Consider the following 18,313-nt stretch of genomic DNA (forward strand, 5'->3'; position numbering starts at 1 on the left):
AGCAATTTGTCCGTTTTTTCAATCTTTTCAAAGGACCAACTTTTAGTTCGGTTAATCTTTTCTGTTGTTTTTCTGTTCTCCATTTCATTTATTTCTTCTCTAATCTTTAGTATTTCCTTTCTTCTGCTTTGTCTCTGAAGGACAGCTTTGCTGGGTATAGAATTCTTGGTTGACATTTATTGTCTTTCAACATTTAGAATATGTCATCTCATTCTCTCCTGGTCTGAAAATTTTCTGTCGAGAAATCCACCAATAGAGTTATGGGGTTCTCTTGTATATGTCTTCTTTTTTTTCTCTTGCTGTGCTTAAAATTCTTTCTTTGTCTTTGATTTTTGACAATTTAACTATAATGTGTCTCACTGTAGTCCTATATGGGTTCAAACTATTTGAGGTCCTTTGGGCCTCATGGATCTTCATGTCTATTTCTCTCCCTAGGTTTGGGAAGTTTTCAGCCATTGTTGCTTTAAATATACTTTCCGTTCCCTTGTCCTCTTCTCCTTCTGGAACTCTCATAATGTGAATATTATTTCTTTTCCTTATGTCCCATAATTCCAGAGGCTTTCTTCATTTTGTTAAATTAATATTTATTGGAGTATAGTTGATTTGCAGTGTTGTGTTAGTTTCAGGCGTACAGCAAAGTGAATCAGCTATACATATATGTATATCCACTCATTTTTTAGATTCTTTTCCCATGTAGGTCATTACAGAGTATTGAGTAGAGTTCCCTGTTCTATACAGTAGGTTCTTATTAGTTATCTATTTTATATATGATAGTGTGTATGTGTCAATCCCAATCTCCCAATTTATCCCTCTACCCCCTTTCCCCCTTGGTAACCGTAAGTTTCTTTTCTACATCTGTGATTCTCTTTCTGTTTTGTAAATAAGTTCATTTGTACCATTTTTTCAGATTCCACATATGAGCAATATCATATGATATTTGTCCTTCTCTGACTTAGTTCATCTTCATTCTTTTTCATTATTTTTTCCTTTTGCTCCTCTGATAGGGTAACTTCCAATGTTCTATTCTCTAGGTTGCTGATTCTTTTTACTGCATGGTTGAGTCTGCTTTTGAAACTCTTTATTGAATTCTTTAGTTCAGTTACTGTATTTTATTTTTCAGCTCCAGGACTTCTGTTTACATTTTGGGTTTTTTTTTTTTTTATGATTGCTATTTCCTTGTCAAACTTCTTGTTTTGTTCATGTGTCATTTTCCCAATTTCTTTTAGCTGCCTGCCTATGTTTTCCTGTAGTTTACTGAAGTTCTTTAAGAGGATTATTCTGAATTCTTCAGCTGACAGTTCATAGATCTCCATTTCTTTAGGGTCAGTTATTGGAGCTTTATTAGTTACCTTTAGTGGTGTCTTATTTACCTGATTTTTTGTGATTCTTGATTCCTTATGTTGGTATCTGTGCATTTGAGTAATCAGGCTCCTCTTCCAGACTTTATAGGCTTGCTTTGGCAGAGGTGGTTCTTCAGAGTTGGCATAGTTTGGGTTTCTGAGTGTGCCTGCTGGTAATGTCCTGGGGCAGGTGAGGCCTGCTTTTATGGTCTATTTTTTTTTTAATTAAGTTTTTATTTATTTATTTATTTGGCTGCACCGGGTCTTAGTTGCAGCATGTAGGATCTTTGTTGCAGCATGCAGGCTCTTAGTTGCGGCCTGCGGGATCTAGTTCCCCAACCAGGGATTGAACCCGGGCCCCCTACATTGGGAGCGTGGAGTCTTAACCGCTGGACCACCAGGGAAGTCCCTTATGGTCTATTTTTGGGCAAGGTAACTGTTTGAGCTCTGAGGACAGGGATGGGGGTGTGCCACTGGCTAAGAACTCTTGAATAGGACTGCTAGCTTGGTTTCCTACCCAAATGAGGCTGTAGGATGGGTTCTGAGGTTGCCTGGATTCTCTGGTTAAGCTTACTAGATGGTCAGGGCTGAGTACTATATTCAGTAGTCAATGAGGCTGTGAATTAACTTCCCTGACCTGGCAGGGCAGCAGGATGGGACCCAGGGCCCGTACAGCTTGTTGTTTGGGGACCTGAATGAGGCCAGAGTGTGCACTGAATCCCCTGGTCAGGTGAGACCACTGGTGTTGTTCCACATATGGGGGAAGCCACGGACTGTGCTCTCTGTTCAAGCACCACTGTACATGGGGCTGTTGGATTGGCTCTGCAGCTTCCTGTGTGCTCTGGTTAGGTCTCCTGGTTGGGCAGGCTGTAGGCTGTATTCAGTGAGCAGGGCTGCAAGTTAGATTCCCTGCCCAGGCACAGTGGGAGAAGCAGCTCTAAAACTGGTGAGGTTCTTTGCTTGTTGTCTTAACTCAAGCCAACCCACACCCCAAGCTTCCTGACCAACTAGAGTCGCCGGCTTCGTTCCGCAAACTATCAGCTCTGTCTGCCCATATCTTGGCTTGAGTGATACTGGGCTGCACAGCTTCCAGGAGTTGTCTCCAGCTCTTCTGGGCAGAGGGGGCCAGAAGACATTCTCCATAGTGAGTGGGGCTGTGATTCAGCTCCTTGCCTGGGCAGGAGAAACTGAGCTCGGGGGCCAGCAAAACTCCTCCTTTGAGGATCTGAATCAGGCAGATCTACACCCCACACAGTTCCCTGGTCAGAACGTGCCCCTGACTTTGTTGTGCAGATGAGCAAAGCCGCTGGCTGGGATCACTGGTTGGGCACTGCAGGTGTAAGCTCGGTCTGCCAGGATCCGTGTGCTGGTTATTGCAGGCCCCTCCCCGCTTCTCCATCACGGTCAAGTTACCAGTGGTTTAGCTCCACAGACTCCCCTGCCGTCCCCGTGATGCAAGATCAGGGTAGGGGCTCCCTCAAAGTGACCCACGATTCTGGGGAGAACTGGTTGTCCCTGCTAGGTTCTCTTTTCCCACTGGAGGAACCAGAGGTTCAGGGGAGAGCTGTCTGCATGGCGCTGTCCTGGCCTGGGGAAAGGGCAATGCACTCAACGTGTAGCCACTTCTCTTCCCTTCTAATGCAGTCTGTATTGGTCTCTGTGGTACAGGGGGTGCTTCAGCCTCACCCCTGTGTTCTAGGATTCTCTCAGTGGTGTCTTGTTCTTGAATAGTTATTAGTCGTTCTTCTCGTGGGGGGAAGTAAAGTCAGGAACAATCTAGGTTGCCATCTTGATAGATCGCCCTCCCAGATTAGGATTTTATGAGTGGCAGAGGAGTGCATAACTGGGATCTTGGGTAGAAGTTATAGGGAGACAGATTTCAACTTCACTATAAGGCAAAACACTAGCCTGTTCCAAAATGGAATAAGCTGCACGGTGGGACAGTGATTTTTCAGGCACAGCAAGTTTATGTTTATATTTGTTCATTCATTTAACAAATAATTTCAAGTGCCTACCAAGTGCCAGGCACTGTTCTATTAATAAGTTCTGGAAGGGGAAATCGACAGCAACACAATCATAGTAGGGGACTTTAACACCCCACTTTCACCAATGGACAGATCATCCAAAATGAAAATAAATAAGGAAACACAAGCTTTAAATGATACATTAAACAAGATGGACTTAATTGATATTTATAGGACATTCCACCCAAAAACAACAGAATACACATTTTTCTCAAGTGCTCATGGAACATTCTCCAGGATAGATCATATCTTGGGTCACAAATCAAGCCTTGGTAAATTTAAGAAAATTGAAATCGTATCAAGTATCTTTTCCGACCACAATGCTATGAGACTAGATATCAATTACAGGAAAAGATCTGTAAAATATACAAACACATGGAGGCTACACAATACATTACTTAATAATGAAGTGATTACTGAGGAAATCAAAGGGGAAATCAAAAAATACCTAGAAATAAATGACAATGGAGATACGACGACCCAAAACCTATGGGACGCAGCAAAAGCAGTGCTAAGAGGGAAGTTTATAGCAATACAAGCCTACCTCAAGAAACAGGAAACATCTCGAATAAACAACCTAACCTTGCACCTAAAGCAATTAGAGAAAGAAGAACAAAAAAACCCCAAAGCCAGCAGAAGGAAAGAAATTATAAAGATCAGGTCAGAAATAAATGAAAAAGAAATGAAGGAAACAATAGCAAAAATCAATAAAACTAAAAGCTGGTTCTTTGAGAAGATAAACAAAATTGATAAACCATTAGCCAGACTCATCAAGAGAAAAAGGGAGAAGACTCAGATCAATAGAATTAGAAATGAAAAAGGAGAAATAACCACTGACACTGCAGAAATACAAAAGATCATGAGAGATTACTACAAGCAGCTCTATGCCAATAAAATGGACAACCTGGAAGAAATGGACAGATTCTTAGAAATGCACAAACTGCCGAGACTGAACCAGGAAGAAATAGAAAATATGAACAGACCAATCACAAGCACTGAAATTGAAACTGTGATTAAAAACCTTCCAACAAACAAAAGCCCAGGACCAGATGGCTTCACAGGTGAATTCTATCAAACATTTAGAGAAGAGCTAACACCTATCCTTCTCAAACTCTTCCAAAATATTGCAGAGGGAGGAACACTCCCAAACTCATTCTACGAGGCCACCATCACCCTGATACCAAAACCAGACAAAGATGTCACAAAGAAAGAAAACTACAGGCCAATATCACTGATGAACATAGATGCAAAAATCCTCAACAAAATACTAGCAAACAGAATCCAACAGCACATTAAAAGGATCATACACCATGATCAAGTGGGGTTTATCCCAGGAATGCAAGGATTCTTCAATATACGCAAATCAATCAATGTGATACACCATATTAACAAATTGAAGGAGAAAAACCATATGATCATCTCAATAGATGCAGAGAAAGCTTTCGACAAAATTCAACACCCATTTATGATAAAAGCCCTGCAGAAAGTAGGCATAGAGGGAACTTTCCTCAACATAATAAAGACCATATATGACAAACCCACAGCCAACATTGTCCTCAATGGTGAAAAACTGAAACCATTTCCACTAAGATCAGGAACAAGACAAGGTTGCCCACTCTCACCACTATTATTCAACATAGTTTTGGAAGTCCTAGCCACAGCAATCAGAGAAGACAAAGAAATAAAAGGAATCCAAATCGGAAAAGAAGAAGTAAAGCTGTCACTATTTGCAGATGACATGATACTATACATAGAGAATCCTAAAGAGGCTACCAGAAAACTCCTAGAGCTAATCAATGAATTTGGTAAAGTAGCAGGATACAAAATTAATGCACAGAAATCGCTTGCATTTCTATACACTAATGACGAAAAATCTGAAAGTGAAATTAAGAAAACACTCCCGTTTACCATTGCAACAAAAAGAATAAGATATCTAGGAATAAACCTACCTAAGGAGACAAAAGACCTGTATGCAGAAAATTATAAGACACTGATGAAAGAAATTAAAGATGATACAAATAGATGGAGAGATATACCATGTTCCTGGATTGGAAGAATCAACATTGTGAAAATGACTCTACTACCCAAAGCAATCTACAGATTCAATGCAATTCCTATCAAACTACCACTGGCATTTTTCACAGAACTAGAACAAAAAATTTCACAATTTGTATGGAAACACAAAAGACCCCGAATAGCCAAAGCAATCTTGAGAACGAAAAATGGAGCTGGGGGAATCAGGCTCCCTGACTTCAGACTATACTACAAAGCTTCAGTAATCAAGACAGTTTGGTACTGGCACAAAAACAGAAATATAGACCAATGGAACAGGATAGAAAGCCCAGAGATAAACCCACACACATATGGTCACCTTATCTTTGATAAAGGAGGCAAGCATATACAGTGGAGAAAAGACAGCCTCTTCAATAAGTGGTGCTGGGAAAATTGGACAGGTACATGTAAAAGTATGAAATTAGAACACTCCCTGACACCATGCACAAAAATAAACTCCAAATGGATTAAAGACCTAAGTGTAAGGCCAGACACTATCAAACTCTTAGAGGAAAACATAGGCAGAACACTCTATGACACACATCACAGCAAGATTCTTTTTGACCCAGCTCCCAGAGAAATGGAAATAAGAACACAAATAAACAAATGGGACCTAATGAAACTTAAAAGCTTTTGCACAGCAAAGGAAACCATAAACAAGACCAAAAGACAACCCTTAGAATGGGAGAAAATATTTGCAAATGAAGCAACTGACAAAGGATTAATCTCCAAGATTTACAAGCAGCTCATGCAGCTCAATAACAAAAAAACGAACAACCCAATCCAAAAATGGGCAGAAGACCTAAATAGACATTTCTCCAAAGAAGATATACAGATGGCCTACAGACACATGAAAGAATGCTCAACATCATTAATCATTAGAGAAATGCAAATCAAAACTACAATGAGATATCATCTCACACCGGTCAGAATGGCCATCATCAAAAAATCTAGAAACAATAAATGCTGGAGAGGATGTGGAGGAAAGGGAACACTCTTGCACTGTTGGTGGGAATGTAAATTGATACAGCCACTATGGAGAACAGTATGGAGGTTCCTTAAAAAACTACAAATAGAACTACCATACGACCCAGCAATCCCACTACTGGGCATATACCCTGAGAAAACCATAGGTCAAAAAGTGTCATGTACCACAATGTTCATTGCAGCTCTATTTACAATAGCCAGGACCTGGAAGCAACCTAAATGTCCATCGACAGATGAATGGATAAAGAAGATGTGGCACATATATACAATGGAATATTACTCAGCCATAAAAAGAAATGAAATGGAGGTATTTGTAATGAGGTGGATGGAGTTAGAGTCTGTCATACAGAGTGAAGTAAGTCAGAAAGAGAAAAACAAATACAGTATGCTAACACATATATACGGAATCTAAGGAAAAAAAAAAAAGGCCATGAAGAACCTAGTGGCAAGACGGGAATAAAGACACAGACCTACTAGAGAATGGACTTGAGGATAGGGGGAGGGGGTGGGGTGAGATGTGACAGGGTAAGAGAGTGTCATGGACATATATACACTACCAAATGTAAAATAGATAGCTAGTGGGAAGCAGCCGCATAGCACAGGGAGATCAGCTCGGTGCTTTGTGACCACCTAGAGGGGTGGGATGGGGAGGGTGGGAGGGAGGGAGATGCAAGAGGGAAGAGAAATGGGAACATATTGTATATGTATAACTGATTCACTTTGTTATAAAGCAGAAGCTAACACACTATTGTAAGGCAATTATACTTCAATAAAGATGTTAAAAAAAAAAAAAAAAAATAAGTTCTGGGAATATAGTTACAGACAGGAAGGCCAAGGTCCCTGATCTCACTGAGCTTATATTCTAAAGTTAGGGGTTGACAAACTTTTTCCTTAAAGGACCAAATAGAAAATGTTTTAGGTTTCTTAGGCCATTTGGTCTCTGTTGCAACTACTGAACTCTGTGATTGTATTGTAAAAGTAGCCATAGACCTTGAGTTGGCCAACTATGGCCCACAGGCCAAATCCTGCCCATCTTTACAGAATAAAGTTATGTTGGGACGCACCAATTCATTTTTGTATTATCTATATCTGCCATTATTCTACAATAACAGAATTGAGTGTTGTGATAGAGATGGTTTGCCCCGTGAAGCCTGAACTGTTTACTCTCTTACCCTCTACAGAAAACATTTGCTGATCCGTGCCCTAGAAATACATAAACAAATGATTGTGGCTGTGTTCTAATAAGATTTTGTTTATGGATGCCAAAAGCTAATTTTATATAATTTGCACATGTCACGAAATCGTCTTTAAAATTTTTTCCCAATCATTAAAAACTGTAAAAACTACTCTTAGCTCACAGGTCTAATAAAACTAAGGGGTCTAAAACTAAGGGGGCCCAAATTTGGCCTGTGGGTCCTAGTCTGCCAATCCCTGTGCTAAACTAGTTTAGCCAATTTACATATCTTGAGTAGTACTATTTTCACTGGTGAGAGGCTATTTCTAACTTCGCTTATGCTGATAATTACAAATTTCACCATTATGCTCATTAACAAAATGTCAGTTGCTGATCAGAGAAGAAGGTCACCAAAGTGCTTATAGTAGTTCTTTCTGGAGTGTAGGGCCTTTTGGATAAAATCTAGCTGTCTCCCCTGCTCCCTTCCATCATGTCAGTGTGAAATCCTTATTAGAACATCTGAATGTGCCCGAGTTGTATTTTAGCCTTACTAATACATAATGTCACTCTATCTATGCTGAAGTATTTTAAAGTAAATTACAGATGTCATAGCACTTGAATATGCAGAGACATTTATCTCTTTTTTTGCCTCACTGCTCCCTATATAGGTTTTTGGGCATTCTTTGCATAATTAAAAAGGTCTATGAATCTCCCAAACAAAAGAGCCATTCATCCGGGAGACTGTGTTTAGAAGCTGACTATAGTTTTTCCTTCTTTTCCCCCCAAATAGCAGTTTTGTTTTCATGTTACGTATCAAAATAAACTACTCATGGTCAAATGGAAAAAAAGTAAAAGTATTTGACTATGTGTTTGACATGACTAGTAAGTTCAGTTTTAAATGGCTGATCTAATAACCACTTTTAAGTACCACCTGAATAATTCATTCTGAAATAATTTCATTTTTTCTTCTAGGATAAATTTTTGTTTTTGGCAAATACGCCACCTCTATGTCAAAATTTTCTTATGTAGAATCCCTTTATCCTGTCCTTATTGGCCTCCTTCCCTCAAGCCATCTCTCTTTCAGTTGATAGAAGTCAGATTGTAGGTCCCTTCAGTTTTTTAAATCTTTTTTCTGCTCCTTCATGTATTAGTAGATTTAACTCTGAAAACTGAAATTACTTTTGAGTAATAAAACTGAACCCCCTCCCCATTTCATAGATTAAAAGTGTTTTTCATTTTGTGCTTATTTTGCCAGTGGATTGACTAGTGCCGCTTTTGAGGAGCTAAAGCCATTAGGTGTCTGGCTAAGAGGGCTTATTACTGGAAGCTCCCAGTGAGGTGCAATCGGGGCTCTAAAGAGAAACTTGGTGATGATCTAACCATTGCAGTGACCTTAAAGGAAATCATTTAGAGCAGTATTGTCCTCAAACATAAAAGGTGGCATTGTCTTGGCCTGTTTATTTAACTTCCTTGCTTTGAAATCAAAACAGATCTCTGTTTTGTGAAATAAAGGATGAGATTGAGATTTCCGTTGACTTCAAGTGCTGACTGTCTGCCAAGAAGCTTGCTAGAGAATAGTCATGTCACCTTGACTGAAGGGCCCAACCCTTATCTAAAAGTCCTTCACAGTAAAATTTCTACTTTTCATGTGAAAATATGAGATTTTATTGGTGAAAGTTTGTGTAGATCACATACATAAAGATACAAACAAATTCAGGGCTCACTGCTAACACAAACACTACTCTCATCCTCACTTCCTACAAAAAGAGATATTTAATTTTGGAAGTGGCAGGATGACTTCTGTTTTGGAGGCATAGATACAAATCCTCTGAAACTGATGTTGCTTCTGGGACATGGACAAATACAAGGACAGTGATGCCATAACTTGTAAACAGTGATCACAGTTATTACACTCACTCTAATCGGTTGTACACAGCCTTAGTTCCCTTGACCCACTACTGCAAGGTTAGAAACTTTGGCAAAATCCAAACCCTGGTTAAATTTGACTCCCCTTTAACTCTGCCTGGACCCAGGCAGCTAGCGGTGGGTGGGGCGGGGGCGGGGCGGGGAAATAATCATAAGAACTGTTGTCAAGTTCATTTCATTGTGCCGACCTCTAGTTGGTCCTTAATACTTCAGAGGACTCTCCTGCACTTCTGTCTCTCTTCACCATTCTCCTATTTTCTTATACCCAGAAAGGCACTGAGGAGTGTTTATGAGGTGGGTTGGGGTGTGGAGAATGAACAGAAATTACCAGGGCTGGTTTAGAAGGGGTCAGGACCTGAAATCAAAGGCAGTGTCCAGATTTTTAGTCGGCCAGTCTCTTGTCTTTAAAAAATATCTCAGGTACCAAATTCTTCAAAAGGTGATGGTACATAGAGGTTGACTTGGAAAAAAATATAGTAATAAAAGAGACTATAGAAAATTTGTGCAATAGTCCTATATAGAGTAAGATCAAAAAACAGCGGCCAGCCCCCAAATTTAATAAATAATTTCAATATAGAATTTTTACAATATAATATTCTTATTATGGCTCTATAAAATTTCAAAATATATGATATTACAGCAAAATGAAATATTTTAAAAACAATCTTTATTAACAATGTTATAGGAGATCTTTGCATTTTAAATGTTTTCATCAATATATGGCAAGTTACATATTTGTAACTGATGCATTGTCTTTGAAGTAGCTACATTAACTATGAAGTATGAAATGCTAAAATAAGTGCAGCCCTCTGTATCTGCGGGTTCTATATCTGTGGGCTCCACATCTGCAGATTTCAGTATTCCGGGGATCCTGGAACCAGTTCCTTGTAGATGCTGTGGGACAACTGTATTTCAGCCTCTTTACTTCCCCCCTGAAAAGTTGTACATAAAAGATGGCTAAGGTGTCCCAAATCTTTTTCAAAGGAATTAATGATTCAGTAGGCGGTTGTGCATTTCACAGAGCTCTTTAAATCTAATCATTATTCTTTAAAAATAGTGTACAAATAAGAGTAATATTTTCAAATTGGTATCTTTAAGCCTGTTTTTTTCCCAACTCTTCCAAAGCAAGAATTGAAAATAATCAGTGATCAAGATTCTTTTTAAATAAGTTTGTTAATCGATCTCATGATAATTTTTTTACTATAATTTCCCTAGTTTTCTTGCAGCTTAAGTACCCCATTTACGATTTCAAATATATGTAAAAAATATACTGTATCATTTAGTAGTAGTTAAAATTTAATGTTAATCCTTTGAACTAAAAATTCTACGGTGTATCTAATACTGAATAAAATTTCATTAAACAATTTCCTATGTAGAGCCATTTTACTTCCATGTGTAGGATAATATTAAAACTCTTCTTTGTTGCCAATGGTCAGTTTATAAAATCATCTATTATTCAAGGGATTACTCTCAATTTAATGAAACTTCTAACAGCATTCTTTCATTTGTGAAGACTTTCACAAAGATTCTTGCCAACCACACCTTGTTCATGAATATGTAGTTAAATGCTAAAGAACTTGATGCTACTTTTTGTAAAAGTTAAAACCCACATTGTCAACCAGCTATAGCTGTGCATCTTTTTACACAAGTAATGAAATTGGAAAAAGGGAATTTTTCCGTAAAAGAATTTTAAGTGTTTTAATATAGACAACCCCTTTCTAGCTAAGGTCCATCATTTAAAAAATGACATTTTTTTCTATGACTGTTTGTTCCATATGATACTTATATATGCAAATAATAAAACTTCATCCCACTTTATCCATTTATAAATCAAATTTTTCCAATTGCTATTCATGGCACAGCTGACTTTTGGTATCTTTCACATCTCATTGATTCTTCTCAAAATAATATTATTGCTCAAAAAAATAAATGATTTCATTTGTATTCTTTTTGTTAAACCATAGCCTTTTGTATAGCTGTTAAGATTATTTTTCTTTAATATTATATGGCTTACTATGCTTTTTGATTGTGTTATTCTAAAATAAATAAGATCTTTATTCTTACAAGACTTTTTAAAAAGTTTACTTAATCTTGATTCATTTCTTCATTAGAAAATCATGTTGGTAGAGTAGACATATTGATGAATGTCTGTGATTGAAATCATAAAATTCAATTTCAGTTTTCAAGTAAATATTATTGAAATTTTAAAACTATATTTTATATTATAAAATGTGAGCTAAAAAGTATGTTAATACCCACATGAATGTAACAGCTAGAAATTCAGACTGACAGTATGCGACATCAGTGTTTCACAAAAATGAATGGTGCTGCCATTGAGGAAGTAATTTTCTGAGATGTTGAATGAATTTTAGTAAAGTTTCTAAACAGAAAGTACAATCTTCCTTTAATTTTCAGTGTAGTTACTTTCCTATAAAATTCATTGTGTATTACTACTGTAAAACAGTACCTCACCTGCCTTAGGTAGTATTTGCCAGGATTCCCAATTGTAGTTACTCTTTTTTCCCCTTTTCCATACTGTACTCTTTGGGAGGAGGTCACCACATTTGAAGGGGTGAGGAGTTATGCTCTACCTCCTTGAAGGCGCAGTAACTACATAAATTATTTGGAATTTTCTGTTTGGGAGATTTGTCTCTTTTCCTCCACTTATTTATTCAATCATCTATTTATATTAGTACAGACTCATGGATTTTTTTTATATGTTGGCTTATAATTTTAGTAACTATTTATTTTGTTGCCCTCCTGTGTCCCTTTGACATAGGTCAGAGTTTTTAATTTTTTGAGCACTTTTCTACTTCCTGGCACTACAAGATATTCCAGGTTCATCTTCTATATTTATTGCCCCAATCCTTAAAATTCGACATTTTTCCCAGGAGCCCTAGTTGGTTTTTTTTAGAAAATGGCATTAGAAACAAAAATCTGGGTGTGAGGTGTGCTTACTGCTTCTGGGGTGTCATTGCTTCTAGACCCTCTCTGCTGACAGAGCAAAGAAATATTTGTGTATATACTAACCTGTGTATATACACATTTCTATATATAAATATCTGTATTGATATTATAATAAACATGAGTTCATACTGATGTCTCCGACTCTAATCTGTTACCACATAGATCATTGTCGCCTATACTTGCTCTTCTGTAAATTCCCACTCCAACAGTGAGAAACCTGGCTCCCACAATCTGCCATCCATTCACTTAATTGTCCAATCTCAGAGTATGTGTATAAAGTATTAGAATTGTTAACCTATACTCCTATGGGAAACAACTTTAACCATGAATGTATATTCTTATGTGTAGTTCCTTTGCCTTTAGTATTACAGGCTCCATTCATCTCCAGAGTTACCTATGTCAGCATCTTTTTTCCCCACCCCCTTCAGTGAAGTTGTTTCCTACATTTGTAATGCAATTAGATTACTTTGTCAAATTCCGCATTTCATCCTGGGATCCCACAGCTTTCTAAATAATTTTTAAAAAATTGCATACCAAGGTTCGATCTTTGTGCTGTAAAGTTCTATGGGTTTTGACAAATGTATAATGCCATCTATCCAACATTATAGTATCATACAGAATAGTTTCACTACCCTAAAACATCCCTGTGCCTCCCCTATCCAATTTTTCTCCCCACCCCTAAATTTCTGGCAAGCACAGATCTTTTTACCATTGCTATCACTGTGTCTTTTCCAGAATGCCATATAATTGGAATCATACAGTATCCACTTTCCCAACTGGCTTCTTTCACATAGTGTTATGCATTTAAGATTCATTTGTACCTTTTGACACTGGCAGGTTTTTTAGTGTTGGGTATATTGTTTCTCACTGATGAAATGAGCACTGTGTAAAGTACAAGGTTGGCTAGAAAGCTTGTATATACTCCCTCCAACTCCCCACCCGGTAAGCCTGTATAAGGAGATAACTGGGAAGAGGAGAGAATATATTGGAGTTGGAAACTTTTTTAGTCTCATAGAAACAACACCTCTTTAGGAATCTTATCAGTTTTGTTCATTGTTGTATTCTCAGTGTTTAGAATAATGCCTGGAATATAGTGGCACTTAATGTTTGTTTGTTGAATGAATGTTAATACCCCCACGGAGTTGAGGTGTTAGAAAAAGAAATAAGTAACATTATCTTTGTTGGTTTCTGCTTTTTTTCATTCCAACCAAAAATTGGGTTCAGAGAGTAGAGTATGGATTTGCAGAATTTTTTTAACCAATTGAATAGACGTTAAATATTCTTTAAAATCTTGAGCTGTGAGCATGCACAGTTTTAAACTATTTTTTTCGTGAATTAAGGCTTTCCCCCACCCCCAATTACTAAAGTATGTCAGCATTCTCTCAGAGAATTAGGTTCCTTGATCAAATAAGTTTGGAAATTACTGTGTAGCTGATAGTATTAACTTATGTTTAATGCTCTTCCTGTCTTTCTCCTGTTCCCCGTTTCTTCCACCAATTTAAACAATAGCCAACTATACTTCACTTGGCTTGGGGGTGGGGCATGAAGTAGGACAGAAATAGAAATAGTCTACAAATCTTATATGTGACCAGAAGTTGAAAGGGGGCTGGAGAAAGGGGAGAATGCAGTGAGGTGCAGACAAATGTTTAACAACCAGCTCCCTATGGAGGAAGAGGGCAGGAAGCCTTAACTGTGGCATATATTGATTCCCATGATATAAATACTTACACCATGGCCAGTGTCAAGTTACCAAGGTCAAGCCTAAGTCCTTGCAAAATTTCTGAATATTTAACAGTTGGCACTCATGAGCTTCTCTGATTCCAGGATGCCACTGAGAGTGGGTATTACACTGTTCTCATCACTGCCTCTTCTCCTCCAGACCAGTTAAGAAAGAGATTTACCTAAACTGGGCAGAAGAAAAGGAAAGGGAGTAGGAAGACCTGAGAATTCATTCTTGGCATATCTAAGCAGAAGGGACTTTGGGCAACTTTGTGAAATATTCCTGGGTCTCAGCTTGGCCTTAGAAGCATTCCCCAAGAAGCAAAAGAAGAGAGTGATTTATAATTCAATATCAGCTGGTGTGTATTGATCACCTGCGGCAAGTGGGGCTAGATTTGTGTCATTTACCAGCCTTGTCCTTGCCTCTATCCCCACACATGCATTAACACTGCCTGAGATTCCAAAACTATATCCCAGCTCCAGGGAGTAGGGAGAAATCCCAGAAGAAACGAGAGCATGTTTTCCTCTTTAAATTGATAGAATGAAAGCTTGGTGTCATACCTTAAGTTGTATTCTAGAAAATTCTTTTCGTAATGGGAACAGGATTTATCCCATTACAACTACATATTTTATCATAGGAGTTTCACAGTCATCATATAACAGATTGAGACAGCCTGTAGTAAAGAAATCTGTTTATATCTATATATATATGTTTAAGTCTATCTATCTATCTATCTATCTATCTATCTGTCTATCTATCTAGTACTGTTTAGCATGGTAAGGAATTGGTTTTCCATGGAGCAAATTTTGGGAAACACTGTTGTGTATTTTTTCTGTTTTTGGCTGTGTGTGTGTGTTGTGTATAGAAATATGAACAATATAAAATAGGGATTGTAATGTTCATACTATTTCAAAACTTTCTTGTTTATTTAATATATAATGACTTCATTCCTTTGATTTTTTTAAAGTAATATTTTCTTGCTTTTAAAATATTTGTGGGAATAATTTGGAGGCAAACTAAAGAATTAAAGGTGTGATGAATGCACTCTTTTAATCCCTTTCCATGAATCACAGCACAGACTCCTCAGCTACCCCAATAGGGCATCAAAAGAATAACCAAGTAGGTCAACAAGTACTCAGCTAAACAGAAAAAGCTGCTCATTAGCAGAGAAGACCTAGGAGAGAGGTTTCTAGTTGGTAGAGGGATTTAGTGGTGGATGTTAAAGACTTTAAAAAATAGATCTAAGCTAGTTGCTCTGTCACATCTTCCATTTCCTCCTGTTTGTTGAGATTTCAGTCTCTCTCACACACACACAAGCACACATACACATACTTTTTTTGTCTTTATGAAAAAAATTGTATCCTTTGAGGTTTGCTTTTAAAAGTTGCCAGTTGTATCAACTTCTTCAGTCTATCAACTTTAAGTCTATCAACTTTATCAACTGTAGAGGTTAAGAAAACCTCTGCAGTCCATTGCTATGATTATAGCTCATTCGATATACCTTTTAAACTCAAATTCCCCAATAATGTTCTAAAAATAAAGCAGCAGAAGTAATAAATATCTTAAAAAGGAAACGGACTTCTATATCTTCAAATTTTCCTCTAGTTCCTTACTGGAACTCTGATAACTCCCTATTTCATTTACCCATAAAATAGGGCCTATTGGCTTAGCCAAGAAAGGCAGAAAAAATTATTTAAAATAGGTATTCAAGTTGAGGGCACCATAAAGAGTTAACTCCAAATTTTCCAGGGTTGTGACTAAATACTTTAAACTTATCTCAAGTGACAAGGCATAATCTCCATCTGAGGCCACATTAAAATAATTGTACCACTCTCTTTTGAGAGTTAGGGCCTGGAAGAAAGTCGAAATTTTATCAAACCCAGAGGTGTTAAACCGTTTTAACGATGCCCAGGTGAAAACAAATTTAATCAAGTGGTTACATATTAGGCCCACAGGCAGCAAAAACCATGTCTTATTAGCTTTTTTTTTTAAACTGGTACTTTATTTATAACTACATAAATTGTAGACATAGGTTTACTTTTAAAAAATGATTTCAAAATCATATGGAAGGTAATAGCAAAAAATAAAACAAAAAAGCAAAACCAACGAAACAAAAACCATCTTTTTTTTGAGTTTACTTAAACATTTTTTTTTTAATTGGAGTATAGTTGATTTAAAACGTGTTAGTTTCAGGTGTACAGCAAAGTGAATCAGTTATATATATACATATATCCATTCTTGAGTTTACTTGAAGGCAAAATACAGTTTTGAAATTGTCCAGGGAGAGGGCTGTGATGAACTGAGAATCTCATAGGCTGTCAGTGATATGTAGATCGCTTTAAAAAGTATTAATTTATGTTCATAGCCTTAGATTTGTCTTCTCCCTTTCATTATTACAAAACTCCCACCATGACTAATTTTTTTTCTTTACCTGAATTTAGATAAGAATAAAAATTATTATGATTTTCTACTTTGGAAAGACTCCTTAAATATATACTCTGGAATATAGTTCAAAATGAATAGTTCTTTTTTTATCTCCTTTTCATAGTAGTTTATTATCATGGATTATATGATATTATTATTCATTCATTCATCTAGTCATTTATTTATTTGTTCATTCACAAGTAAACATTTGGGTTTTTTTTCAAATAAACATTTCTTGACCACTCTTTAAATGTCAGGCTTGGCATTGAAAAAGGCATGGGGAAAAACAAATCATAATACATGTTGCCAAAAACAATAATATGTCTGTTGATATGCTATGAAGACACAGAAAAGAAAACAAGTAATAATGAATCATAGGATTCATAGGATATAAAATTTGGACAAGGAATTAGATCTCATCTAGTCCAGTCCCTTCATTTTATAGATCTGGAAGCCAAAGCCCAGAAAGTAACTTGCTGAACATCATATGACTTGTTAGAATGGTAATGACATTGATGTCAATCATTAATTGGATGCATAATTAATTCTCAAAACACCACCCAAAGGCAATTAATATCATCCCCATTTCACAAATGAAGAAACCAAACTCAGAAAGATGAAATAGCTCATCCAAATATCATACTATTTGTAAATGGCAGACGTGTGATTCAAACTTAGCTCTGTTTGAATCTAAAACTGAGCTCTGAAACACCACACTGTTATTACAACTAGAGTAATATCTTCTAACATGTAGTCCAGTGATTTTTTTCTTTGTAAGCCAATACCCCATAATGTAGAATATCTAAATTTAACCTAAAATTATACCCCCCAAATATGAATGTATCAGTGACTCAAATTTTACCCTACAAGCAAAAAATACTCCAAAATTCCTTATCAGAATTATTCTAAAACTAGTAAAATTGTTTACAAAGTCAAATGTCTAGTAGATATTTGAGGTTGGGTGTGATTTTCTTTGAAAACAGAGTACCCAGGAAGAAAACATTAAAATATTCTAAGACATTATGTTTCTTCCCCAGTTTTTGAGATGCACTGTTTCTATTTTGGAAGACAGTGGAAGATCATTTTCTTGATTCTTGGTGTCAGAACAAGCTGTTCTTCTCTGGAATGGCTGGTTTGGGTTTAGCTTATGACACTGAATTTCATAATTGATCACATCCCCTCTTTGCCAGGAAACTGCAAATGTGAGACCCACCTCCGTCAGCCATACATGATAGTGTGGCATGTATTCCCATGGCTAATCTTACACTTGGTCTTATTTTATTTATGAAATAATTTCCCCATCATTAAAAAAATTCCTTTGTGGTATATAAATTTATCTGAACAGCCTTATGTCCTTTAGAGAATAAAATGGAGTGTGAATTTTAAGATGTTTTTTTCCTGAACTGTACTTTGTAGATTTATTTCTAAGACTTGACAAAAAAACTTAGTGTAAAAGGAAAATGTTACAGAGAATAGAGTCATATAAGCAAGTTGTTTAATTCCTGGACGGCAAACCTCTAAATCTTTTTGCACTGATTCAGTCAACAGAGTAATTGGTATAGACTAGGGGTATTTCCTTGACAAAAAGATCCACATTCTACCTAAGATAGAAGGTATATTGCATAGTGGATAAGAGTATGAACTTGGTATGAAGTTGACCTGCATTTCCTTCCCTGCTATACCACTGACTAACTGTGAG

General features: G+C 36.9%; 1 long non-coding RNA gene across 1 annotated transcript in view; it reads right to left on the bottom strand.

Annotated features, from left to right (window-relative positions):
• LOC309609612 overlaps positions 1-16,472 on the bottom strand; it is a 526,119-nt gene extending 509,647 nt beyond the window's left edge. The window contains exon 1 of the long non-coding RNA XR_014233518.1: positions 13,495-16,472. This is a non-coding gene — a long non-coding RNA (uncharacterized lncRNA). The remainder of the gene's footprint in view (positions 1-13,494) is intronic.
• Between the last annotated feature and the right edge of the window lie 1,841 nt (positions 16,473-18,313).

The sequence above is a fragment of the Balaenoptera borealis genome, assembly GCF_965194805.1.
Source record: "Balaenoptera borealis genome assembly, chromosome: 13".
NCBI lineage: Eukaryota > Metazoa > Chordata > Mammalia > Artiodactyla > Balaenopteridae > Balaenoptera > Balaenoptera borealis.